General features: G+C 39.1%; 1 protein-coding gene across 6 annotated transcripts in view; it reads left to right on the top strand.

Moving 5' to 3' along the window:
- Positions 1–26917, top strand: part of MAP7 (microtubule associated protein 7) — a 110544-nt gene that overhangs the window by 21387 nt on the left and 62240 nt on the right. The window lies entirely within an intron of this gene.

The raw sequence follows: 26917 nt of genomic DNA, 5'->3' as shown, positions 1-26917 counted from the left end.
CATGTTTGTTTGAAAGCAACAGTTTCTTTCATTTCCTGCTCTGAGTCACTAACTTCCAGGAACCCACCTTCTTTAAAACATCCATATTAAAATATTTAACAACTTATTGGGAAAAGGGTGAAAATCCTGAAGAAACTAAACTGATGATTATTTGAAACAATTCCTTTCCGTATATCTTGCTGCTGTACAATATGCTTAGGAAACAACCAGCAACTTTTGTACTTTAGTCTGTTTCCTGACCATGTTAGAATTCTACAATGTCGTAAATCAAGTCTGTGCAGGTACTGTGGGAAATATAAAGCCAGTGGGCTACTTAGCAACAAAGTCTTTGGGATCTTGTTTGGAGTAGCACTTTACTAATTTCTAGGATACAGATTCTCTTCTGGACAACCTCCATATTGGACTGTGCATTAGGCATTCAAAGTTTATTCTACAAGATGTCCTGGAAAGGATAAATTGGATGCCAGTTGCTAATTATCCCAGACAATAGATGAGGGAACAAGAATGTTGCAAGGTAGAACACATTCTTCTTCTGTGCTTGGGGAAAAAAGATTTATCTAGTTTAATTTGACTATCCAGTGTACTTCACAATCTCATTTTTGTTGTCTTTGGTGTCTGCATATTTTTACCATAGTTGTGTAAAAGTGTGCTGGATTGTTTTAGATCAAAACTAAAATTCAGTTCATTTTGCATCTAAGTTTCAGATTACTGGGCTTGTCATTCTGTGATGTGTCACTTTTTATACCTATTTTAAATGCCCAGTAATCCATTCAGTTTCCAATCGCTCCCTTATACAAACCAACTTTAGGATTGATGGTAGTAGCTTTCAACTCCTAAAGTTGATGATATTATTTCTGAAGTCAGTAAGTAGCACACACGTATCCTTAGCAATAATTTGAATAAGCTAGTCACAAGTTTGTTTTGGCTAAGAGACTTTTATATGATGAAAGTTGGATGAAAAACATTAAAAATGTTTACTTTCTAACTATTTCTCTGGAAGTTAATAGAAACAGCTTGTATTTTAGAATGCTGTGGCTGTATAATATGTAAGGAATATTCATTTATTTTGGATGCCATTATTTGTCACCACAAATACTGACATTTTGTCCTCCCAACGCTGCTCTGAATTAGAAGCACTGTAAAAAACAGCTTTCTGATGTTGAAAATAGCAAATAAAATGCAGGATGGTTTCCCCATGGGACAGAATCAGAGTCTCTTCACTTCTGTATTGCTGTCTGCATCTGGATGTCCAGAATAATGTTTAACACACCAAATACACGTCATTATATATTTGTTTTCTAGACATGTTTTTAATTTTTCCCTCTGTAAATCTCAAAATGCCAAACGTGGCAAACAACATCATGCACTTATGAAATACAGCTCCGTAACAAGCTTATTCTTAGCTTTTGTCATTCTTAAAAATTGTTGTTTAGAAATGGATTCTAAAGAAATTGATAGGTCCCTTAAACATGAATGAGACTGGACAAGATCTGTATGAAACAACAATAGTGAATTTAATTGTACTATTTCTTAGTGATTTTTAGCACAAATATTTCTTTATTCTTAATTTGGTGTGTGGCAGGGATGTCTATGATGGCCACCAAGACCTTATTATGGTGTTTTCATGGTAATGAAGATGTTTCCAGCCACAGTCTTCATTGTGTACTTCCAGAAAGATGATACTTATTTTAATCGCTGTATATTTTGCAGTGTTCGTTGTTATGAAAATGTGAAGGGCAAGGTGTGTGATTGTTGCTCATCTTATGAAACTTGATAACTGTTTTTACTGCTCATCAGTTTTTGCATAAGTATGCCCTGGAGGATTGGATTCAGAGATTAGGAGGACAAGTGTAGCTGTGTTTGTTCAATAAAATTTCCTCCCAAATTCACCTGAAAAGAGATATAAATTAAAGAGCTTAACTCATGAAAAATAACTAAGAGAATCTTCTGGATATTGAGAAAGAATATATGTTATGAATAGTTATAGAACAAGCCATTGTCTCTTCAGATTCAAATGACCAGTTACCCAGCATTGTGGAAGTTGGAAGCCCAGTGCATTTGGAGGGCACTAAATGGGAACAGCCTGTTTTAATATTTTCCTATGACTATCCTTGTCCCAATTCAGATATGTATTATGATTGTTATTGCAGACTTTGATGGCATTGTTGGAAGAGTGCCCAGTTGTGCTGGCACCTTTGTTTAATCTCTGAAGGAGTTTATATTTCTCTTTTCATAATCAATTCTTATTCTGCCCTGATACACCCATTCAGACAGCATTAACTCAATTACTCATAAAGCTCTTACTGTACCTTTCTATTCTTTAAAACTTCTCCTTCCTTTCACAGCAAGGCAAAACTTGTCTTTCCAGTATGGTGTTAGTGAATTGAAGGCTGCTAAAGCTTTTCTTAGCAGAAAACACAGGGCTGTTCCTAATAGCCATTTCATGACACAGGTAACTCAAGTGCCACCACCACAAAAGCAGGCAGTGACAAATGGTTGATGTTTTCACTTTTCCCTCCCAAATGATAATGATTAAATGATTGTACCTTATAGATGCTCATTATTATGAAGGATGTTTTTGCTCTGGATCTCTCTGGCAAAGCCTTTGAGTAACCAAGTTGTACCTTTTTGCTTAGCCCATATGGCTGGAAGTCAGAGGAATGCTTAAACAGACTTTTTTTCTTAAAAGTGGTTTTAAAAGTGGTTTTTGCAAATGACATTTTAAGATTAATTAGACTGGTAAGAGAGAAAATGGTGCCAGTGCATCTTAAAAGAAAGACAAAAGCATGTAAAATCCATGCAGTGTGGATATTTACATGGGTAACTACAATTAAATCAGCGCAGGCACACTTTGAGTCATACTTCTAAAACGAACCTATTAAAATGGTGAAGACAGATACTACATTTTAAGGAAGTTAAAAATCGTTTGACAACTCAGTCTCCACCTTTTAAACACAGATGTAGAAGTAATCCTCGATTTACAACAGTTCATTTAGTGACCTTTCAAAGTTACAACGGCACTGAAAAAAGTGACTTTATAACCGTTGCAGCATCCCTATGGTCACATGATCAAAATTCAGATGCTTGGCAACGGTTTCATATTTATGACAGTTGTATCCTGGGGTCATGTGATCAGCTTTTGCGGCCTTCTGACAAGTCAGTGGGGAAGCCAGATTCACTTAACAACCATGTTACTAACTTAACAAATGCAACAATTCATTTAACAACTATGGCAAGAAAAGTGGTAAAATGGAGCAAACTCACTTAACAGATGTTTCACTTAGCAGCATAAATTTTGGGCTCAATTGTGGTCGTAACTCGAGGACTACCTGTTTTAGACTAAACTCTGGTAAAATGGTTTGAACTCAGAATAAGCCTATATAGCAAACTTACACCCCTCCAAATAATGTACACCCATCCCACACACCCCAAAATGTTATTGCAGTTGGATTAAAATATACTTGGATTTATAAATGGTAAAAGGAAGGATGAATATAAAACATACATAGAGGATAGGCGTGTTTGAAGAAGAAAAAAACCACCACCACCAAGACAGCCTAGGGGTAAGGTAGGGCAGGATTAGTGCTGATGTAGATCCTTGGCATAAGCAACAACCTGCTGATCAGACAAACATTTCCAGGGAATTGAATTATATTCTGGTAACTCAAAGATAGTCAAATATTATTTCCTGCACTGGGATAATTGTGCAGATCAACTGACTGCCATAACTCTTTCAAGATTGAGCTAATGCATTAATTGCTGAATTGTCTTCCAACTCCAGAAGTCTATGACAGAGCAAAAATTCAGCTTGTGATGGTAGCATATGAGGTGTGTCAATCTTGGTTTAAAGTACAGCAGCACACAAAAATGGATGGGATCATGTCTTTTAACACTGCAAATCAAGTTTTGTTGAATACGATGGAACTTTTCCTTGGGTGTGATTGTATAAAATTCATGTCTGAAATGCATCTTTAGGCAAGGCTGTACATCTTAGTTTTTTTTAAAAAATAATAAACAGCATGAAGAAAATTGACGATAAGCAGATGTATTTTATAATTCTATTATGCTAATGTGAAACAACAAGAGAAATGCAAAGCAAATTTGAGTAATTGGAAAATGGCATTAAGGCAAATAAGGTTGTTACAAGATAAGGACTGCAATGAGGACAGGCATATTCGATCCAGGATAGAATAAGTTATGCAATTCTGGCTCATGAAGGTATTGAGTCTTTGGTTTAGCCTTCATTCTTGCAGTTGATCCATATCCGTATTATTCATTTTCCCTTTTCTTTTGTTTGGAAACATAAACATTTGCAAGAGTCCTGGTACTATATTTATTTCCATCTTGCAGCAGTCATTGTTCAGGAGCCAACAGACATGCAAATAGGTGTTTGACAGCACCTGAAAATAAAATAAAATAAAACAGAAAAGACCTCATGAGGATGCAAAGCCATGTAGGTTGTTTTCCAGGCTTCATCCTTTAAGATCATGTGGATTGGGAGCTGTTAGCAAGACTTCAAAAAAAAACAAAACCCACATTACTCTGTTTTGGAGCACAAAGCTTCACCTGTCATTAAAACATAAAAACAGGGAGTTGTGTGTATTTGCGACATTGCTTCCTTTTGTGTTGGCAGAGGGAATTGTATGGTGGACCAAATTCAATGTGAATAGCATATGAACTTTACCGAACAGATCCTGAGCCGTGGGGGGAAAAAGGAGGTCGCAGCAGGAGAGAGTCAGCATTTATTTCATTATTTCTCTCATTGCTGTTACTTTGCTTCAGCATGGCATGATAGATAGACCTTGAATTGGGCTATTTGTTTCCAAATTTCTTTTTGATTTAAGACATCTCAAGGACAAGCTAACTGTATTGAAAAGAGTATGCTGACAGCATAGTTTGATTCAAAACTTATCTCAGTGACAGCTCCAAAGACTTGAGGCAGAATCTGACTAATAATAGTCCTTTATATCAAGTAGCTAAACCGCAGCAAGAAAAAGGTACACATTTGCGGTTCAAATCCCCAAGCAAACAAAGTTAGATATCAAACTGATTTGTGCTGCACCCCAAGAATTGGAATGATTTTTTCCGAGGCTTTTCAAAATACTAGTTCACATATTACTCTTTTTCAAAATGTAAATAGGCTAATCAATATGGGAGGGTGGGGAGATCCTATGGTATGAACTGAAGATACCTATGTGCAAGCAGTGACTGCAGCATTTAAGAATAGTGTTACTATCTGTCGATGTATTTTCACACATCTGTCCCAAAAGTGTGACCAAGGGTAATAAAATTTAGCCTTGGGAAGCTGTCAGAAACAGAGTTTAGAGCAAAAAAGAAACAGGTCAAAAAGAAGAAATCCTTTCAACACAAAGCTATACTCCAAGTCAGGGTTGTGAGCTCATCTACAAAATCAGTCCATTTTACAAATAAAACAAATGAGCAAAGCAAGTCATACCATGTAAAAAAAGTGAATCCTAATAAAGATGAGGAACTTTAATATTCTTAGTATTTGGGAATGAGAGAGCCAGTGTAGTATCATGGTTGAGACATCAGGTTAGAACTAGGAGCATGAAGCTAGTTGAGTGACCTTGGGTCATTCAAGCCATAAGCCCTGGTAGCACAGTGATTAAAGTGCAGTATTGCAGGCAATCTCTGCCCATAACCTGGAGTTCGATCCTGGCGGGGCTCAAGGTTGACTCAGCCGCCCATCTTTCTGCAGTTGGTAAAGTGAGGGTCCAGATTGTTCTTGGGGGCAATATTCAAATAATGCTTCTTATTGTAAACTTCCCAGTGCTATGAGGCAGTATATAAGTCTAAATGCTATCGCTATCTCCCAGCTCTAGGAAGGAGGCAATAACAAGCCACTTATAAAATCTCGCTGAGAAAACTGCAGGGATTGCTTCAGGCAGTCACCAAGAGTCAAGACTGACTCAAAGCTCCCCCACACACACCCTTTAAGGGTTGAGTAGGAATGGCTTCACAAATTTAATAACTTTTAAATTTAATTTTAAATTTTAAATTTAAATTTTCTAACCAGCAGCTAGACAACATAAACTAAAATAAACTCCATAAACTCCAATGCCACTATGGATGGTCATCCATAGTGTCACTTTGTCCAAGTGACAAAATTAGTGGACCAGAGGAATGCTGTGGAAATAATTTACTTGGACTTCAGTAAGGCATTTGATAAAGTAGATCACAACCTACCACTTGATAAGATAGAAAAATGTGGGTTAGACAGCATCACCACCAGATGGATTTGTAGCTGGCTGACTGGCCATACTCAGTGTGTGGTCCTCAGTGGAACTGCATTTACATGGAGGGAAGTGTGTATTGGGGTGCCCCAGGGCTCTGTTCTAGGCCCAGTGCTCTTCAACATCTTCATCAACGATTTGGACGAGGGGATAGATGGGGAACTCATCAAATGACACCAAGCTGGCAGGAATAGCCAACAATCAAGAAGATAGGCTTAAGATACAGGAGGATCTTGAACACTGGACACTATCTAACAAAATGAAATTCAATGGTGAAAAAAGTAAGGTTCTACATTTAGGCAAGAAAAACCAAATGTACAGGTATAGTATAGGGCAGGGGTCGGCAACCTGAAAAAGGAAAAGAGCCACTGGGAACCGTTTCCATCATACATAAAAAAGTGGGAGCCGCGTGTGTTCATGCACGTGCATGCGCAAAAAATCATTTTGCACATGCGCAAAATGTTTTTTCTTGTGCATGCATGGACGCGTGCGGTTGCCATTTTTTTATGTGTGATGGAACCGGTTCCCAGTTGCGCGACGGCGACGGCCCGTCTGCAAAGCTGCCACTTTCGGCAGCCTGCAAATGTGCCGCGGCAGCTTTCTCAAAGAGCGGCGCCGCTGCCCATTCCGAGAGGTGCGCGCGCACCTCTCCGAACGACCGTAGGTGCGTGCGCACCTCCCCAAACCTTTGGAGAGGTGCGCGCGTACCTCCGCGCGAACGGGCAGCGGTGCCGCTCTTTGAGAAAGCTGCCGCAGCCCGTCTGCAAACCTGCCGAAAGCGGCAGCTTTGTAGACGGGCTGCGGCAGCTTTCCCAAGAAGCGGCGCCGCTGCCCATTCCGAGAGGTGCACGCGCACCTCTCTAAACGATCGTAGGTGCGCGCGCACCTCCCCAAACCTTTGGAGAGGTGCGCGCGTACCTCCGCGTGAACGGGCAGCGGCGCCGCTTCTTGGGAAAGCTGCTGCGGCTCGTCTACAAAGCTGCATTTATTCTTAGAAGGATTTTGACAAGGAATTCACAATATCATAGAGACAATTCACAGGCTACTATATATAAACAAGGAGCAAACTCCACGCTCATTAACACCAATGATTTTAACGCCTTATTGAAATGACTTTGTACTATTTTCTCACAGTATTAAAAAACAGCCTCATGTACCCAGTGAAATGTCTGCAAGCAAACAACCAAACTCAGAAAGCATCAAGGACTCTATACAGTTCACCCCTGAACTATATATGTTCTCTTCTATTGGAGTTCACCATCATATTATAGCCAATTCTCAGATTCTCTGAGCCTTAATAGCATCTGAAATAGAAAGGTCTAAAAGCATCTCAAAGGGAGGGAGAATATACTATCCTACAGTACTGTTGGAAGTAATTTCCAAGCAATAATTGTCTGCATAATCTAACTATGATAAAACATGTTTGTGTATATTTGGTTTGCATGTGGAGGACTTCACAAAGGGCTGGCAGATAGAGTAGGTGTTCCTGTTGTGTATCAGTCTGCTTTTAGAATTGGAACTAAGGAAATTGTTGGCTGACTGTTGTTATATGGTTGAAATTTTAAAAAACCTGCAGAATTGTAAAAATGACTTATATTTAGTTAAAGCCTAATATGGCACATGTAGAAAATTGAAAGCCCATACTCATCCTAGTATGTAAAGGAAGACAACACATAGCTGTCTTCTTTATGTTCACATTACTACTGTAATTACAGTGTTATGTACCAGATGTAGGCACTGACATTTTTTAAGGGCAACTCTACATATTACAGTAATATAATTAAGAGGTTCCCAGTCTGAGACTGGGTTATGCAAAATAATCAGAATAATCAAATGTAGAATAATTTGTTGCTTGTTACGGCACGTATTCCCACTGTCGTATTGTCATAAACTTATGGTATGTATCATTATGTACAATTGCTTGCCAAAAATATTTGCTTGAAATCTACTTTTCTATTTTTAAAAAAATAAAATATTCCAAATAACTAAAAAATAAAAGCATGATTAAAAATAAGGCATTAACTTTCCACCAAGAAAAATAAGGCATATCAAAAATGAGGTAACTGATTAGCACCGTAAATCAGTTATATCAAAAGCTCAAGAGTGCATGTCACTCTGATGTTCCTGATCACATCAGTTAATTGTTGTGCTTGTTCATTCTTTTATCAATACTTCATTGGGTTCCTTGCATTTTATGTGCATAATATTGTATATCTACAATCCCGTCATCTGCTTATTTATTTATTTAGTTTTATAATAATTGATGAACAAATTCCACATGACATTTTTGGCAAGCTTTAAAAAAAATTCACAAACAGAAACAACTTCATCTTCATTGTGCTTTTCACAGTCTAGTTAAAATCTACTGTGGTTAAAAAAAGCAAAGGAAATCCTTGCCTATTAACAGGATGGAGCATTTTTGCTTTCAGCAGTCCCTTTGACTTTAATTTATCTGTTTTAAGGCAGTCCAGCTACAGTTAGTTTTGCAGAGATGAATAACTAACTATTCTTGGCCACCTGCCGTCTTATTTTGATATAAGTTGGAGATTTAAACCCAGTTCATTTTTGCTCAACATGCAAAGAACAGTGTGTTTTATGCTTCCAGATGGTTTGGCAATGTTATATTGAGCAAATAAAATGCACACTCATTGGAAACTAAATGACCTTTCTATTTTAAAGAAGGCTGGCCTTAATTTTATTTTACATGTGGAGCTTTGGGGGCGGGGGGGGGGGGGTAATCTACATTATCAGCTAGGCTTTTTTCATATAGCTGAAAACTGTAATTCAGACAATTAAAAACTGCACAGTGCAATATTAATATTATACATACAATTAGAACTATTTTGTTTTAATCAGAAACACATTAACCTGACAGCTCTTTAGAAAATAAACTGTAATTGTACTGCACTTTAAACCTTAGGTAGAATGATTTATTTTACTGACACATTGTACTTGGCAGAACAAGTATTAATTTGATACTGGGATCAAATAGTAAATGTAACCATGTTTTAAAAAGAATAATGTATATTTGACAATTGTACTCTGTTAATGTCCTATGGTTTGGGGAGTGGTTATCCAGGGCACTAGAAAGGAAACAGGTTTGGGAAGTCTCATGTGTAGGTTAATTCATACTGGGGTGAGGTTCTATGTCAAATGCAGAATTGACATGATTGAACAAACCTTTCCATCTGAAATATGTAGTTTGAAAGCGAAAAATATGGTATGCTCAACATGAAAGCAAAAAATATGGTATTAGCTTTGTATAGTGCCAATGATTGGCAGATATTTTGGGAATAGCAAAATCCTCAGATAAATGTGTCAATATATGGGCAAAACCAAGTTGTTGTTTTGTGGAAGATGAATGACTAGTATTCCTCTGCTGCTGAATTATCTTGCTCTACGTAAATCCATTATATATTAATGTATTGCTTTTAGTTCAGCTTGTTTTTTTCTGTCTCCATCTCTGAAATAAAATTAGAAGAGAGGGTTTTGAAGCTTTAACAGAAACAAACCCTCATGAGTATTTCTTTACAAGAACAATTAGTGATAACTCACTTCAAAGTGTATTTTGAGAGAATCAAATTTGGGTTTTGTTTGGAAACCTAGCTTAAAAATGGAAACGGAGAACTGACTACATGCGAGTAGTTTCATCAAGAGTTGCTACAGGGAGGATCATTTGCATGGGCTGTTCCCAGAACAGAATGTTAAGACAGTATTTCAGCCAGTGTTATATCTTGATGCAGATGATTAAACTGGTTAGTGGAAGCTTTCACAAGATTTTTTTTTAAAAGAAGTATAGCAAGTCCTATCCTATCATTTTCTGCCTTATAGTGTGAAGTCATATGACTAGAGGTTTCAACCCTTCCAAATAAATTTACAAGAGATAAAATCACAGTTGTTTTTTTTAAAAGGCAAAAGAAATGTTTTTAAGTTGATATATTAAAATAACAACTTCCATTATTGGTAAAGGAAATAAATAGAGAGCTGTGCAAACCTTTGGAAGAACAGCAGCTTTGAAGAGGAAATTCAAAGAGAAATAAGTGTTCCAAATAGACTACAAGTCTGCTATATACAGAAAATCCCTCATTGTAAAGAGATGCGAATGGGATTTCAAATATCTACTCCAAATTATAAAATGTTCTAAAGAGAAATTATTTGCTCATGCACCATCTGAGAGAGATCCATAAAAGACTGAAATGCAACAGAAAGAACAATTTAAAGTAAACATCCTTCCTGTCTGCAATGTTTTTACTTATTTTTTTACAGAAATAGCCTTTATTAAAAGGAAAATTCAAATTTATCTCTGCTCCTGGGAATCGAACATTGGAGACATGGGGAAAACCCCACACCTTAGGTCCAGCCTTGGCCTAATCATTACTGCCTTGATTTTGGAGAAAAAAAACATTTCCATCCAACAAATAGAAGGGCTAAGCTAAGACATCTCTGGGAAGATAGGAAGAGAAAGATCTGCTATTATCTACCATGCGAATCCTGCCATTACTGGATAAACGGGGGCTGCCAGGTTTAGGGAACAGAAACCCAGACAACTACTATTTTGGGAAGGAAAGAAATATAGAGAACTATAATTTTTTGCTGCCATCTAATTGATAGTTGTCTGGGTGTTTGTAGGAGAAGAGGGAAATTGAAATCTTTCTCCTGGTAGTATAAATATTTGCCTCTAAAAGTCTCTTTCCTGAGGAGTTGCACTGAAGCGAAATGCAGTAACATTTTATTCATTGCGTATGTTGTTTACTAGACAGAACAAGTACTGTTTAGGTAGGCCTCATTTTATGACCAACAGCTGGATTCAGAATTTTCCTTGCTAACCAAGACAGTTCTTAAGTGAGTCACACCCAGTGTTATGATCTTTTGTTTACTATGGTTGTTAAGTGAATCACTGCAGTTGTTAAGTAAATCATGTGATCATTAAGTTGTTTCTTTGTTGGAAGCCAGCTGGAAAGGTTGCAAATGGTGATTAGATGACCCTGGGATGCTGGCAAATGTAGTCCTGTTGCCAAGCACCTGAATTTTGATCACATGACTGTGGGGATGCTGGGATGGCCCTAAGAGCCTTGGTGGAGCAGTGGGCTAATGCCTCCTTAAGTAACACCAGCTGCCTGCAATTAGTGCAGGTTCGCATCCCACCAGGCTCAAGGTTGACTCAGCCTTCCATCCTTCCGAGGTAGGTAAAATGAGGACCCAGATTGTTGGGGGCAATTAAGCTGACTTTGTAATAATGCCGCTTGGGGGTGTGTGAAAGCCCTAATAAGCAGGCATATACATAGAATGAAGGCTACTGCTAAGCTTGTAAGCCGCCCTGAGTCTTCGGAGAAGGGCGGGATATAAATGGAATTAAAATAAAATAAAATTAAAAAAAAATAAGTGCAAGGACTTTTTTTCAGTGCTGTTGTAACTTTGAATAGTCACTGAACAAATGGTTATAAGTTGTATACTTTTCTTTTTCTTCTATTTGACAACATATTTAATGAATCCCCTGTTGACTAAATATGACTATTCCTAACAACCAAGAGGTCCCTCTTATGTGTTTGGAATGGGGGTGGTGGTAAAGAAAACACAATGATTATCATACATGTTGGATTTCATTAGGAGATGGGACAGGACAGGAGTAAAGTTAGCTAAGCTTAGAAGGACTTTAGTTTTGAGTGACGATAATATTGTCTAAAGAAACTTAACTTTGAAAAAAAAACAGCAGAAGATAGTTACAGGTAGTCCTTGATTTACAACCATTCATTTAGTGACCGTTCGAAGTTACAACAGCACTGAAAAAAGTAACTTATGACCAGTCCTCACACTTAGGACCGTTGCAGCGTCCCCATGGTCACACGATCAAAAATTTGGCCCTTGGCAACACATGACCACCTTTTGCAACCTTCCCAGCTGGCTTCCAACAAGCAAAGTCAATGGGGGGAATCCAGGAATCCGGGACAATTCACTTAAGTAGGGTAAAAAGGTCGTAAAAGTGGGCACGACTCACTGAACAACCACCTTACTTGGCAATGGAAGTGCTTGCCCCAATTGTGATATAAGTCGAGGAGTACTTGTATCTGTCTAGGGAGGATAAATACTCCTGTTGCTAGGCTATTTTTCCATGTACATTCTTAATGTTTAAAGTATTTTGAGATAACCCCCCCATATTAGATAAAAAACTGAAGATAAGATCTTTCAGAATTTTTTCTTCCACCATCTGCCAGTGAGTGTGCCATAAATTGGATTTAGGGCTTTGAGGGACATAATTTATTTCTGTTTTCCTGTTCTAAATGCCTCTGCAAGAGCTGTGATATGCTGTTTTGAGGAAACCTCATTTCACTAGCAGCACAAATCGCACCCTTCCGATTAGCAATTTAGATCAGGATTCAGTAAAAAGGTGTAGAGGACAAAGTTAATCCACAATTGTAATTGGATCCCCGACATGTCTAACTTGCAAAGGTGGTGGAGAGGAATATTCCCAAAACTGATTACAATTCTGCTACTCAAAAGTGGCAAAGATTATTTACTATTTCATTCTTTCTACTGGGGGCATTGTTAGAAATGCAGTGCCGAAATATCTGAAAGGCGTAAGATTGGAAAAACCATAATATCCTATCTCCTGTACCTGTGTACCTTTTAATGTGTTTATTAACTGTTCTTAATTCACCAATAATTAGAGTTCTCTAGGCAGATTTCAAATCCTTTACAGGAATAAAAACCATCAAATATTAATATGGCAGTAAATAACACAGAAGTACGCTAAATGGAATAGAACATTGTATCTATATTCTCATAGGGAATGAGAGAAAGGGAAAGAATACCATTGCAATCCCATGAAAGCTTCTGCCTCCTTCTAATTCTGTCGTCTGCTTCAGAAGAAGGGTTAACATTGGTAGCAGTGGAAACATCCTTCCCAATGCAAATAGCCAGGCAGAGGTTAAGAAAATAATTTTAATTTGGTTGGAAAAGATTAAACCTCCTATCCACCCCTTCCATGCTCCTATTTCTGTTATCCTTCTATTCTTCAGCTACTTTGGTATTTGCAAAACAAGTCACACTGCTTAAAGGTATACGACAATCATATTTGGGGAGTTTTAGAGAGCTAATTTATTTAGAGTTAGAAGGAAGCTCAGTCTTTGCACAAATATATTTTGGTGTGCCCCAAAGTGCCCCCCCAGCGACTTGATTTAGAGGACCAGATCTAGAAAATAGGTTGAAACATACATTGCCCTGTAAATTCAGAGTAAAGTAATTCAGTAGTAGGGTAGACAAACTGCCATTAATAACCAGTTGCTTCAGCTTGCTTTCAGATAAGCTGCTCAGAGCACTGACGTAGATCTCTGGGAAAGAAAGGCTCTGTAGATTTCCCCCCTTCACAGCCCCCACAAATAATCTCACGTATGTGAAAGACAAACTCCATTTTGATCTGATACCGAACACAGGGCTAAGAAAAGAGGTCAGCTCAGACTGGAGAACCATGTTTCATTGGTACACTTTGGATTTTATTGAAATAGAATAGCCAACACAATCTTCCTTCCTTCCTTTTGTGGATTGTTTTACCACTAGCCAGGTCTCATTTTTGCATGAATTCAAGCAATGCCAAAGTCTTATAGCTCGGATATGGGTCAAGCCATGGAGCTTCATCAGATGCATGGAAAAGCAGCTGTGCCTGAAATACCTGCCATAATAGAGAAACTGGGTAAGAAAGTGCTTTCTTGTTTCAATCTCAAGAGAAAAGCTTCTTAAATTGATATAATCAATAAGCAATTGTTGTTCTATCTGATTTTAGAATGGTGCTTATGAAAACCAAGACAGTGCAATTGTTTGCAGGAATGTTGTCATTTTTGTGCTGTTCCAGAACAAATATTCTTGTATACATTACCTGTTCTTTTGCTCTGAAAGTTAGATGGAAAGAGGATCCTAGAATATACCTGGATACTGTATAGTATATATTTTTTTATTTATTTTTTATTTTAATTCCATTTATATCCCGCCCTTCTCCGAAGACTCAGGGCGGCTTACAAGCTTAGCAGTAGCCTTCATTCTATGTATATGCCTGCTTATTAGGGCTTTCACACACCCCCAAGCGGCATTATTACAAAGTCAGCTTATTGCCCCCAACAATCTGATTCTCTCTCTCCTATAGCCCAGATTTGTTTTCTAGCACGGAAGCTTATCTCCAGGATATGTAACAATGAGTTATTGATCCTGCTGTGAAAATTACATCTAAATTACAAACACATTTTCAAAGCAGTGGATGCAGAAGCAGTGGATCCAGAGAATAGCTATCTTTCTGTAAAAACACAGCTTGCACTCTGAGATCAGTGCTCATTGGTGCATTGTAATGTGGTTTGGCATAAGATTTCAAGCAGAAATGCTTTCCAATCTGACTTCTTGTTCTGCAGTATTTATATAAATAAAGGACTGTCCCACACAATGTATCGTCCTGGGGCTAATCCTGTTTATTTTGTGAAGTTTACAGTCTAAAATCTAGATAATCAAATGTTAATACAGGATATCCTGTGTACCTTTAACAAATATTCATTTACTTGACTTGGTTGATTTGATTTTACTTTCGTTGTTTTAAAAGAATAATAGCACCAGTTTATCCTATTGTTATAAATCACTGTTATAAATTCGAATGTATTGCTTCTAGTAGTACACTTGAAAAAATTGTGTAAAACCAAAGTAACAGGCTGCATCTTGCCATTGCTTCTGCCAAAGCTAGCATCTCCTCTAAACGTCTGCTAATAGAGGGGAAGAGAGGCAATTTGATCCTGTTCTTAACTAGTAGAACAGCTTGCCTTCAGACCTTGTGGCTGCTTCATCACTGGAAGTTTTCAAGAAGAGACTGGACAGTCGGTTGTCTGAAATGGTATAGGGTCTCCTGCTTGAGCAGGGGGTTGGACTAGAAGACCTCCAAGGTCCCTTCCAGCTCTATTCTGATTGATTGATTGTTTCTCCATGCTGTAGGACTTCCTTCTCATCCATTAACTCTTTAATTCCTGGAAGTCATGTCTGAAATGGTATAAGGTTTCCTGCTTGAGCAGGGGCGTTGGACTAGAAGACTTTCACGTTTCCTTCCAACTCTGTTATTCTGTTATTCTGTCATAACTCCAGGGCCCTTTAATTCCTAGAAGACTCCAGAGCAGGGGTGACAAACTCAATTTCATTGAGGGCCGCATCAGCATTGCGGTTGCCCTCAGAGGGCCGGGCGGGTATGGCCAGGGTGGGCGTGGCCTACTGGGTGGGCGTGGCTAGAGGGTGTATGGCCTACTGGGTGGGCATGGCCAGCTCTACATCATTGGCATCAAGGGTGCCTATGGGGGCCTGGGCAGGAGTGGTACAGATCTGAGGGTCTCTGGCAGAAGGAGGGTCTCTGGGCCAGGGCCAAGGCAGTGGGGGCCGTTCCCTCACTGTTTCCAGGATGGCTTTGCGGGCCACATGAAACCAGTTCATGGGCCGGATCTGGCCCCAGGGCCTTGTGTTTGACATGTCTGCTCCAGAGGAAAGAACAGTGGGCTGCTCCCTCATTCTGCCCCACAGAAGTTCTTGCTAAATCTGAAGTCTTCCATGGAGTAAACGGGGGGGGGGGGGGAAGATAGATAGAAATGGAAGTACCTCTTTCTTAACCAATTGCCAAATATCCACATAAGCCATTAATGGGAGTTAATGTTGTTATATATGTTAGATGCTTTTATCAGCTGGAAGGAAAAAAATACGCAAAAGACTTCTAGAATAATAACCAAGTATTATTTTCTTCACAAGTTCTTTATCTCTTCATTGTTTATGACTGATCTACATACTAACTAACATACTAACATACATACATACTAACAGTTTGTAGTGTGGAAATGGAGCCGGTAGGTAAAATTTAGTCCAGGCACCCCCAAACTCTTCAACTTCATGAAGTTCCAGATTGTTCACTGACCCACCAAACGTTTATTATATTAAAATAATTTAATACAATTTTAATTAATAGTACTAACAAGTAATAACAATAATGGATAGTGCTATCAACCTTTGGGGTTCATATTGACCATTTTGTATAGTAAGTGAGTAAACATTTCATTGGAATAAGCTGTAGGTCAAGATATCAACCTTATTTTTGTTTTAACATTATCCATGCTGTCTGGATGTGAAATCCTCATATAGTTTCCAACTTCTTTTTTCAAAGTACCGGTAAATACTTATTCTAGCATCAATATTGAAAGCAATACATCATAATGGAAATATGAGCTTTGAAAAAGAAATTATCAAGCCACCCTAGGAAAACATACAGCTGATAAGTGGGAGTAAAAAGCCCTCTAGTTACCTCAGGTCACAATATTGTTATGCTTTGAAAAACATGGCTGAAATGATAACCTAGGAGAGGAAAATGGAAAGAGCTCCATTTATTGTCTGAGACACAGAGACTTAAGTTCAAAAACAGGTATGTAACAGGTTCAAAGTGGACTGAGGTCTTTCTTGATTGGTCTTATTTTCCATGCCTGCACACTTAAAACTCTGGTGTTTTTTTTTTAAATTGAAAAGTTTTACAAAATTTTAAAAACATATAAATTGAACCCCCCTCCCCATCACCCCTCCCCCCCAGACTTCCCAAAGCAGAATACAGGGTATTGTGTATAACAATCTCATACAAACATATGCTAATTATCTATTAAAACATTAACAAACATTAACATTATCTGCCCTGTAAACCGCCCTGAGTCCTACGGGAATAGGGCGGTATACAAATTCAATAAAATAAATAAATAAATAATAAACCTTCCACTCTTTAACTCCCTTATAACAAAACTATAATAACTATAATAACACACCTTTTTAATTACTAAAAATTATTCATAAGCTATTTGAAACCTTTTAGTCCCATATTTATTTTGAATACAATCAATCCATCTTCTCCATTCCAAAATACATTTTTCTTGCGATTGCTCTTGAACAGTGCACCAGATACCAAAAACTGCCACAGAAATAATAAATAATCCAAGTTACTGGTTTAGGGGAAATTGAAAAAGCTTGAGTTGCTTGGTAGGTTGTTTATTCCCATGGAACAGGGATATTTGCAGAGCCTGACTATTTTCTATAGGAACAAAGAATTCTGGCTGCACTTCAGTAGAAGCGCCTGACCTCTAAATTTCACTGCAGTAAAAGAAGTGGAAGTGTAAAGTAAGGGCTTAGTATTTGATCCTAAATAAATTTACTCAGAAGTTTAACTTGATGAAACTTTTTACCTATTAAATTTACATTCATTTCAGTGGGTGATAAAAGTGATTCTACACAATTTATTTCTTTTTCTCTTGGTCGAGTGTCTAAATAATTGCAAATTAACTTTAAGTTCATTTTGCCTAGTCTTTGGTCATTATTTATAAGACAAATTGTTAATAGTTTCGGAGATTCTTGTAAAATCCTGTGGTTCCCAAACTGCAGCAGCAGGCTTACAGGGACAGCATGAGATATTTTACCATTTAATAAAATGGAATTGTTAATGAATTTGTTTTGATGACCCAGAACCTCACAATGCATGGTTTGAGAACTTCTAGGGATATATAAACCAAGAAAGAGCCTCCAACCTAATCTATTTTATATTATTTGTTTTAATCATTTTAAACTTATTTTTTGTAGATTTTCCTTGAAGCAAGGAACTGTTTATCCATTTTATAAGAAGGTACTGTCACCCATCACACACAAGTGATTCAGATATCAGTATAGTCAGGAAACAGAGGCCAACAGGGTTGGGGTCATCCTCAACTCTGGTGGGAGAATGTTCCAGAAAGCAGAGGCTAGGCCAGAAAAGGCACACCTCCTAGTAACTGCCAGCTGCCATTTCTTGGCTGATGGGGCCTGTAGCATGTCCAACTTGCTAGACCAAATTGGATGAATAAAAAAACACTGAGAGAATACAGTCTCTCAGGTAATGTGGTCCCAAATCTCAAAGGGCTTTAAATTATCTTATCATTATTTTTACCTATCCTGAATAGAGATGGCATTATTATTTTTAATAGGAATTGTAGTGTATTAAGGGTGATTCATTTTAACTGCATGGTGATTGTTCTGTTGTTGTTCTTTTAGAAGTAGGGCAGCTAGAAATTCATAAGCAAGCAATAAATATCCTGTGTGAGAGAGTAAGTTCAGTGCAAGTACCTTTCCCCTGAGAAAATCCTGTGCTTATGAAGAAGAATAAGCATTTCATTCAGGCCTGTAGTTATGCTTTCAAGCTGAATCCAAAACGGCCTTGCAGCAGTACCATGATGCTTGTAAGCAGAAAATGAGATGTTAAAATTGTACTATATTTTTTCCACTTCAATACTTAGTTGGCAGCTCACATGCTGGAATGATTCTATACTGCAGTGAATGAACAAGCAAGCTCCAACACCATACTCATGGACAATGAGCTGCATCTCCACATTCAAACTACATTCAAATGTAGAGATTACCCTCAAATATTTCCCTTATTGCATGATAGAAAAAGGCTTTGTCTTTATAGTAACAATGAAAGTTGGGAACTGAGGCTGAACAGAGAAATGTGATTTGTTCCATTTCCACAGCAGCCTCAGAATTAATTGACAAGACTCTCCAGGAATCTAGATGAGAAATCCGAGAATAATTGAGACAGAACAAAATCTGTTTTAGGAAAACGGCTATCTAAAAAGAATTCTTAGCAATATTGAGTATGATTAATTTTCCATTTTGATGTTGTGTGCTTAACTCTTAATATGTTGTGCTTGGTATTTGCTTAGTATCATGTATCTTTATGCATATACAGTATATGCATATGCATGTTATATCTGTAGATGTATTTTCCATTACATGTTTTCATATACAAAAATTATTTTATTTATTTTTATCCAACTTTCAATATTCTTTTTATATACGGTATATCTCGAATCAATGAACATACCTAATATTCCTTCTTTCCTATTTTCCTTTTTCCTATTTCCCCCACAACAGGGGTGTCAAACTCAATTTCATTGAGGGCCACATCAGCATTGCGGTTGCCCTCAGGGGGCCGGGTGGGTATGGCCTGGGTGGGTGTGGCCTACTGGGTGGGCGTGGCTAGAGTGCCTATGGCCTACTGGGTGGGCATGGCCAGCTCTACATCGTTCGCATCAAGGGTGCCTATGGGGGCCTGGGCAGGAGTGGGACAGATCTGAGGGTCTCTGGCAGAAGGAGGGTCTCTGGGCCAGGGCCAAGGCAGTGGGGGCCGTTCCTTCACTGTTTCCAGGATGGCTTCGCGGGCCACATGAAACCACTTCGTGGGCCGGATCTGGCCCCCGGGCCTTGTGTTTGACATGTCTGCATTAGAGATAGAGAAAACATATATATGTGGTCATTAGAAACCAAAAACAATTTGCTCTACATCGTTCGCATCAAGGGTGCCTATGGGGGCCTGAGCAGGAGTGGGACAGATCTGAGGGTCTCTGGCAGAAGGAGGGTCTCTAGGCTAGGGCCAAGGCAATGTGGGCTGTTCCCTCCATTTCCAGGATGGCTTCGCGGGCCACGTGAAACCACTTCGCGGGCCGGATCCAGCCCTCGGACCTTGTGTTTGACATGTCTGCCCCACAACAATCACCCTGTGAGGTGAGAGGCTGAGAGAGAGTGATAGAACTTATTTTTATTTACTTTACCACTGAATGCTTTCATGTGTCACTATTTCAAACTAAATTTCTATTATTTCTTATTTTTCAAAATTAAGTTTGATCTCATTTATCTGTTGTCAGATTTATTTGATTCCCAAAGTAGAGAAAGAAGAAAGATAATGTGCCTCATGTTTATATCTATAGACTAGAGCAGGGGTCCACAACCTGTGGACTACAGCCCAATAGTGGGCCATGAAGGGATTGCAGCCAAGCCGCTGAAAAGGCCAGCGAGCGAGCATGCGCTCACGCCCATCCTCACTTGCACGAGCAGCAAGCGAGCACATGCACGCGGTCCATTTGTGTGAGTGGCAGGCTTGTGTGCACACCGCTTGTGCAAATGGAGCTGCATGCATGCATGCTTTCCAGCTGCTCACACAGAACCTTCCCCTCTCCCGCCCCCCGCCGAAAATGTTGGAGATGTCTTGTATAGAGGCAGTGTTATAGATTAGTGCTTTACTTAGCAATTTCCCAAAGTTTCTAATTTTTAAAATTTGTAAAACAAAATCACCTAGTGTGAACAATCTGGTAGAGAAAGCTGGAGAGAAAAATCTAAATTGACATCTTCTCAGAAAAAAGTACAAGTCCCATTGAGTTTCATGGGTTTTAGCCTTCGGTAATGAACTGCATTGTTAGGCAGTTTATATTTTTATTTATTTGTTTCCCCGCAGTTGTTTTTATGATTTTAATTCTCAGCATCTCTGAAAAACACATCTTTACTCAGTCGTTTCAAAGCCTGACTTGATGCCGTTCTATTGAAAAAACCTTTGCTTCTTTTTTAGTGCCAAAAAAAAGTATATATTTGAGATTCCCGAGAATAACAATTTTCAAGTTTTAAACTGCAAAGTTTTAGCCCTTAGTATTTAAAGAAATGAAGTCATAATGCTCACTTCTCCTGGGATGACCCTAGGAGGATTGCAACTACTTTCAACCTACTGAACCTGCTTCTGATCGAAAGGAGGTATTTGAATGTATTCTGAATCATTTGGCATTTAATGGCATGCTGAGTCATCCAAACTGGAGCTGGCAGACCATCTCTGCTTTTTTTTTTTTTGGGACGCGGTGGCTCAGTGGGTTAGGACGCTGAGCTTGTCGATCAGAAGGTCGGCAGTTTGGCGGGTCGAATCCCGAGTGCCGCGTAACAGAGTGAGCGCCTGTTACTCGTCCCAGCTTCTGCCAACCTAGCAGTTCAAACGCACGTAAAAAATGCAAGTAGAAAAATAGGGACCACTACGGTGGGAAGGTAACAGCGTTCCGTGCGCTTTTGGCGTCTACTCATGCCGGCCACATGACCACGGAGACGTCCTTGGACAAGCGCTGGCTCTTCGGCTTTGAAACGGAGATGAGCACCGGCCCCTAGAGTCGGAAATGACTAGCACACACATGCGGGGGAACCTTTACCTTTACCTTTAAGGAGAAAACCTTGCAGGGCCAATAATGTGACATATGAAGTATACATAAAATGGTTCCTGTGCATCCCCAGTTCATGTGCAAACGTAGCACTTTATTATCCTTCATGCTTTCCTTATCGACCTATTAGAACGGAATGTAACATTTTCTCAACCGTACTGAGGCCTATTTTAAAACTGTAAAAGAGGCGGGTCAGTTCTAGAACACGAATTGGGTTTATTTCCTGTACAGATACGTTTACCTCAAAGCACCTTTAGGTATGCAGGAAGTCAGGGGAGTAACTCCTACTAATAGTGTTCACAGCCTTATGATTCAGTGAGATTGTCAGGAGGAGGAACTGGGAAGGTAAAGTAGATGAAATCAGCACATACAATTTCCCATTGCTACTCCACACTTATAAATCTGTCAATCTTTCAAACACTGTTTTTCTGTCTCTCTTGACTTTGGTTGTACGGGGTTTGTGCAGCTCAGGTGCAACTGGTGAATTAAGACTTATTGAAGAATAAAAATGTAAAAAAGAGCTTTTGATATGTATGAAAGTGATTCTCTCCCAAGGATAACCACGATAGGTTGATAAATCAGCCTTTCCTATTTAAAAAAATGGAATAAAGTAGCTGTGATCTATTTACAGTCAAAACAGCACTGCATAGCCTAATGACCAGACAGAATGGCCCTGTCAGACTCCAGAAACCAAGAAAGACTCTGAGGTTCTTCCAAGCAGTATCCTTTATTATTCCTTGCCTGTAGACAGAAATCTCGCCAAACACCACGACATATTTACTCTGAAAACTCCTAGGGCAGAGGTCCCCAACTTTTGTCAATTGGCAGACCAGAGGAAAAGGGAGGGGGAAGCATTTTACATGTCTGCGTGTGTGCACGTGTGCACGGGGCCACAAGCATGCATGTGCTACAACCGGGGTGGGCTAGTGCCCGCATGATACTAGCACTGCCCCATTCTTGCATGGTGCAGCACCTTGTTTCTGCAACAAGCGGCGGTGGCCGTTTCTGCCCCTTGCAAAGCGGTGGCGGCCCATTTTTGCACCCCAAATCATGGTGGCCCGTTTTTGTGCCCCAAGGCACAGTGCTGGCCCACTTTTGCGCCCTGACGCACAGCAATGTCCCATTTTCACGCCCAGGGGCGCAGCAGCAGCCTGTTTTTGCACCCTGCGGCTGCAGTGCTAGCACAAATGAGGGCTTGCACGCACACTCGCGCGTGCACTGGCCAGCCTGTCCTGTGGCCCAGTGGACCTGTGTCCTAGGGGGTAGCTGTTCTGACTCTATTCCTCCTACTCAGACTATCTAAACTCCTCTGTCTTTTACTCCATTGGAATGAACTATCTCCCTGATGGGAATCTGGACTAGTTTCCACCACAACCACTCAGCACATTTGCCAGTCCAACTAACACCTCACAGACTGCACTGTACTAAGGCTTCTTCACATATTCCATAGATTACCCAAGTGGGAGACTTTGTATTAAGTATGTACATTCACACTACTTCTACACTGTGGCATATAAAGTTGATTTTGAACTGTTTCTGTTGTCTAATGAGATGGAGGCAACATTATGGAAATAGGTGCAAGACAAATGGTTAGTAGTATGTCTCTGTATGGTAGCAAGCAAGATGTGTGGAGGAGTCCTAAGGCAGATAATGTAGTTCATTCATTCATTCATTCATTTTTATATGGCTACCCATCTCATGAAAAAGTGACTCTGGGTGGCCTACCATAAAAAAATACTTTATTATCTTATTGAAAAGCATTGTGTGAAAGCCTTAATTGATCAGAACAGTGATGAACAATGAAAGTGGAAGTATTGTGAGCATTTTGATGATTATGGCAACATAAGAGGACCCAGTAGTAAAAGGTGCACAATTAGATCATAGCCTAGTTGTGTGCCAAGGCCCACAGGTTGGGGACCTCTGATCTATAACATATACGGTAATATAAGGACTTTAGCAGCCAGTGTGGGACAGAAAGGCAGAAGCCTAGCAGAACACATCCATGAACATCAATTAGCAGTCAGAAGACATAATACAAATTGCTTAATTTCATAACATATGGACAGACTCAACCATAGTTTCAGCTGAGAAAAAATGGGCATCCTAAACTAAGCTAAATCCAAAAATGAAAAGGAATTCCTAGAAGCTTGGCATTCAGAAAAGTGGACACATAAACTACATTTACACATCATCCAAAAGAGACAAAAAAGCTAAGAAGGAAACAAAATAACCAGAACATATCCTTCCCAGAACCCAACCGGCAGATAAGCAGGGATTAACACCAGACAAACAACCAAGCACAAAACAATACCTCCTCCAGGCATCCGAGGCCTAGAATGGACTTCTGGAAGCAGTGTTCATTCAGCCGGGTCTCTGAACTCAGCAAAATTTAGCTACCAATCGTTGCAAACCAGCTGAATCCTACAACTGATTGGTAAGCGAATAATCAAGCTCACGGAGTACCAAGAACTCCACCGTTCAACCCTGAGCTAGATATATTCTCTTCTATTGGTACTCTTAAAGGTGGTATTAACAGGTTTTCCCGAAAATAAGACCCAACAGGAAAATAAGCCCTAGCATGATTTTTCAGGACACTTGTAATATAAGCCCCATCCCAAAAATAATCTCCAATTAAGATCGTCAGCCAGACAGACACATTTAGTACCATATTTCCCTGAATATAAGCCCTAATCAGAAAATAAGCCCTAATGCATCTTTTGGAGCAAAAAATCAATATGTGGGGGAAAGGGACAGGGAGGGTTGGATAGGGGTGGGGGAGGGGGGGATTAAAGTTAAAATGTATTGTAAAACTTTTTAAATAAAAAAAATCAATATAAGACATGGCCTTATTTTTGGGGAAACACAATAATATTCAGTCTTGTACTTTTCTGCTGCAATTGATTGATTATGTGCCATTAAATTGTTTTTGGTTTCTAATGACCACATATATATGTTTTCTCTATCTCTAATGCAGACATGTCAAACACAAGGCCCGGGGGCCGGATCCGGCCCATGAAGTGGTTTCATGTGGCCCGCGAAGCCATCCTGGAAACAGTGAGGGAACGGCCCCCACTGCCTTGGCCCTGGCCCAGAGACCCTCCTTCTGCCAGAGACCCTCAGATCTGTCCCACTCCTGCTCAGGCTCCCATAGGCACCCTTGATGCGAACAATGTAGAGCTGGCCATGCCCACCCAGTAGGCCATACGCACTCTAGCCACGCCCACCCAGTAGACCACGCCCACCCTGGCCATACCTACCTGGCCCCCTGAGGGCAACCACAGTGCTGATGCGGCCCTCAATGAAATTGAGTTTGACACCCCTGTCTAATGTGTTCTTTCAGGTCTCCCAATAGTACAGTCAATCAACCTTCCTGATGGTCATCTTATTCTTCTCTTAATCCTATCTTTCTCAGGTTTTAATTTTATTGCAATTACCAGGTTTTATTTTTTTTATTGAAAAGTTTTACAATACATTTTTTTAAAAAGACAAAACCCCTCCCAACCCCCTCCCCTCTCCCCAACCCTCCCCAACCCCTCCCTCCCTTCCCCCTCCCCCCTCCCCGACTTCCCAGAGCTCAATACAGGGTATAAAAATACAAGCAATCATAGTCTACCTTATGCAAACAACAATAAAATATTAAATCTATCGCACTTTAACTCTTATAAAATAACTACAAGCAATATAAATATCACATCAGTACTTATTCAAATGCTAGATGAAACTTTTTACTCCCATATTTATTCTGGATATAATCAATCCATCTTCTCCACTCCACAATATATCTCTGTTGCGATTGATCTTTCAAGTACGCTGAAATCTTTGCCATTTCCGCCAGATTGGAGACTTTTAAAGTCCATTCTTCTATAGTCGGCAGTTCTTCCTTCTTCCAATATTGCCCTACTAAAAGTCTCGCTGATGTAATTAAGTTCAACATCAGCTTAATGTCCACAGCAGTAGTATCAGTAATAATGCCCAGTAAAAACAGTTGCGGACAAAACTTTATCCTTTTCTTGAATATCTTTTGCATGTTCCACCAAATTTTAATCCAAAAAGCTTTAACCTTTTTACCAGGTTTTATTTTATCAGACCTGTATTATGAGATGTTATTAACAAATATTTCCAGTCTAACCTAGTAAAATAATTATTGTGGCGTTATTGGTAAAGTAATGGACATTTAAGTAGCTCCTCTGACAATCTTTCCATGATAATGTTGATGAAATAACATTCTGATATGTTTGCATTTCCTTTCTTTTTGGCAGATTTGCTTGTGAATCAATAACAAAGACTGTTCCATTTTGCTTGCTTTCAGAACAGCCTCATTAAATATTTATTTCTGTCTCTAATAGCATAAAATGAAGATATGTATTTATTTATATCAGTTGATTATAACATATTGATGAATTTTACATTTCCTGAGCCTGCTGGTAGAAAAAAATGCATACAGTTTTAATGATTCCAATTTCTATATAATAAGGATAAAGACATAAATGCTTGGAGATGTGTTCTGTATTTTTGGAGTTAATGCTTATAGCATATAAATTTACATTAAAAAATAGTTGTCAGTGATATACTGTACTGCATGAACGATAGGCAAGATCATATAACATATTTTTTCTCTATCCTCTGTAGAGTCTTACTGAACCTGAATCATTCCAGAGATTTTCAGGGTATGTGAGGGAAGAACACCCAGTACTGTCTATAGGCTATATTTTATAGAACTGTAATTTCAAGCAGGAAAAAAACCTTGAAAATTGGGGCTTTTGCACCAGCAACAAAATTTACAAGGTCTAACTACTGAATTTCCAGTATAGTGCCACTTTTCTAATAACATGTTTTGAATGTGCTGACATGGACAAAAGAGCCAGTTTGATGTGGTGTTTAATGGTACCAGGCTAAAACTCAGGAGACTGTGACTCTTAATCTTGCCTTAGGCACAAAGCCAGCTGAATGACTCCAGGCCAGTCATTCTTTCTCAGCTTTAGGAAGAAGGCAAAGGCAAACCAGTTCCAAAAAAAAAAAACTGACTTAAAGGCAGCAAACATGTGCCCACACATGCACAACACAGTTATATGGAATTTACAAAGTAAGGTTTGATGTAGATTTTTATGTTATAATTTAAGTAATCCAAAATCTCACCTATGCAGTCTGTGCTAAGGTGTCTTTTATTCTTTTGGCAATTCAAAATAAATGTTCACTCACAATGATTCCAAAATATTTTCAGTCATAAGTCATAATATATTCCTTTCTTGAATATATTCTCAGTTTGTGCAACATTAATTATAATCAGGATGATCCCATCTGCAATACTTATGGTTACTGCCAAATTGATTTGGCACTGAAGAGTCTATCTGGTTACAAGATTTGAGCAGGGGAATGAACAAATACTGCTAAGGGGCAGAGTACACATTCTCAGTGTGAGAAACTTCTAAGATCTCTTCAGAGTACTGGAAGAATTGTTCTTTTGTTTCAGTAGAGTAGCAAGGGTGGTCATCTGAAAAAACCAAAAGTTCTCAAAGTCAAGGAAAAAGAGGGAGGGAGGGAGAGAGAGAGAGAATATACTTTGCAATTATATTTCCTTCCTTTATAAAATAACTATTCCAGGATTCCTTGGCATTTTCTCAATGATAA

Source organism: Vipera ursinii (assembly GCF_947247035.1).
Source record: "Vipera ursinii genome assembly, chromosome: 1".
In the NCBI taxonomy this organism is placed as follows: domain Eukaryota; kingdom Metazoa; phylum Chordata; class Lepidosauria; order Squamata; family Viperidae; genus Vipera; species Vipera ursinii.
Note: the sequence above shows the minus strand (reverse complement) of the source record. Positions and strands in the feature narration are given on the sequence as shown.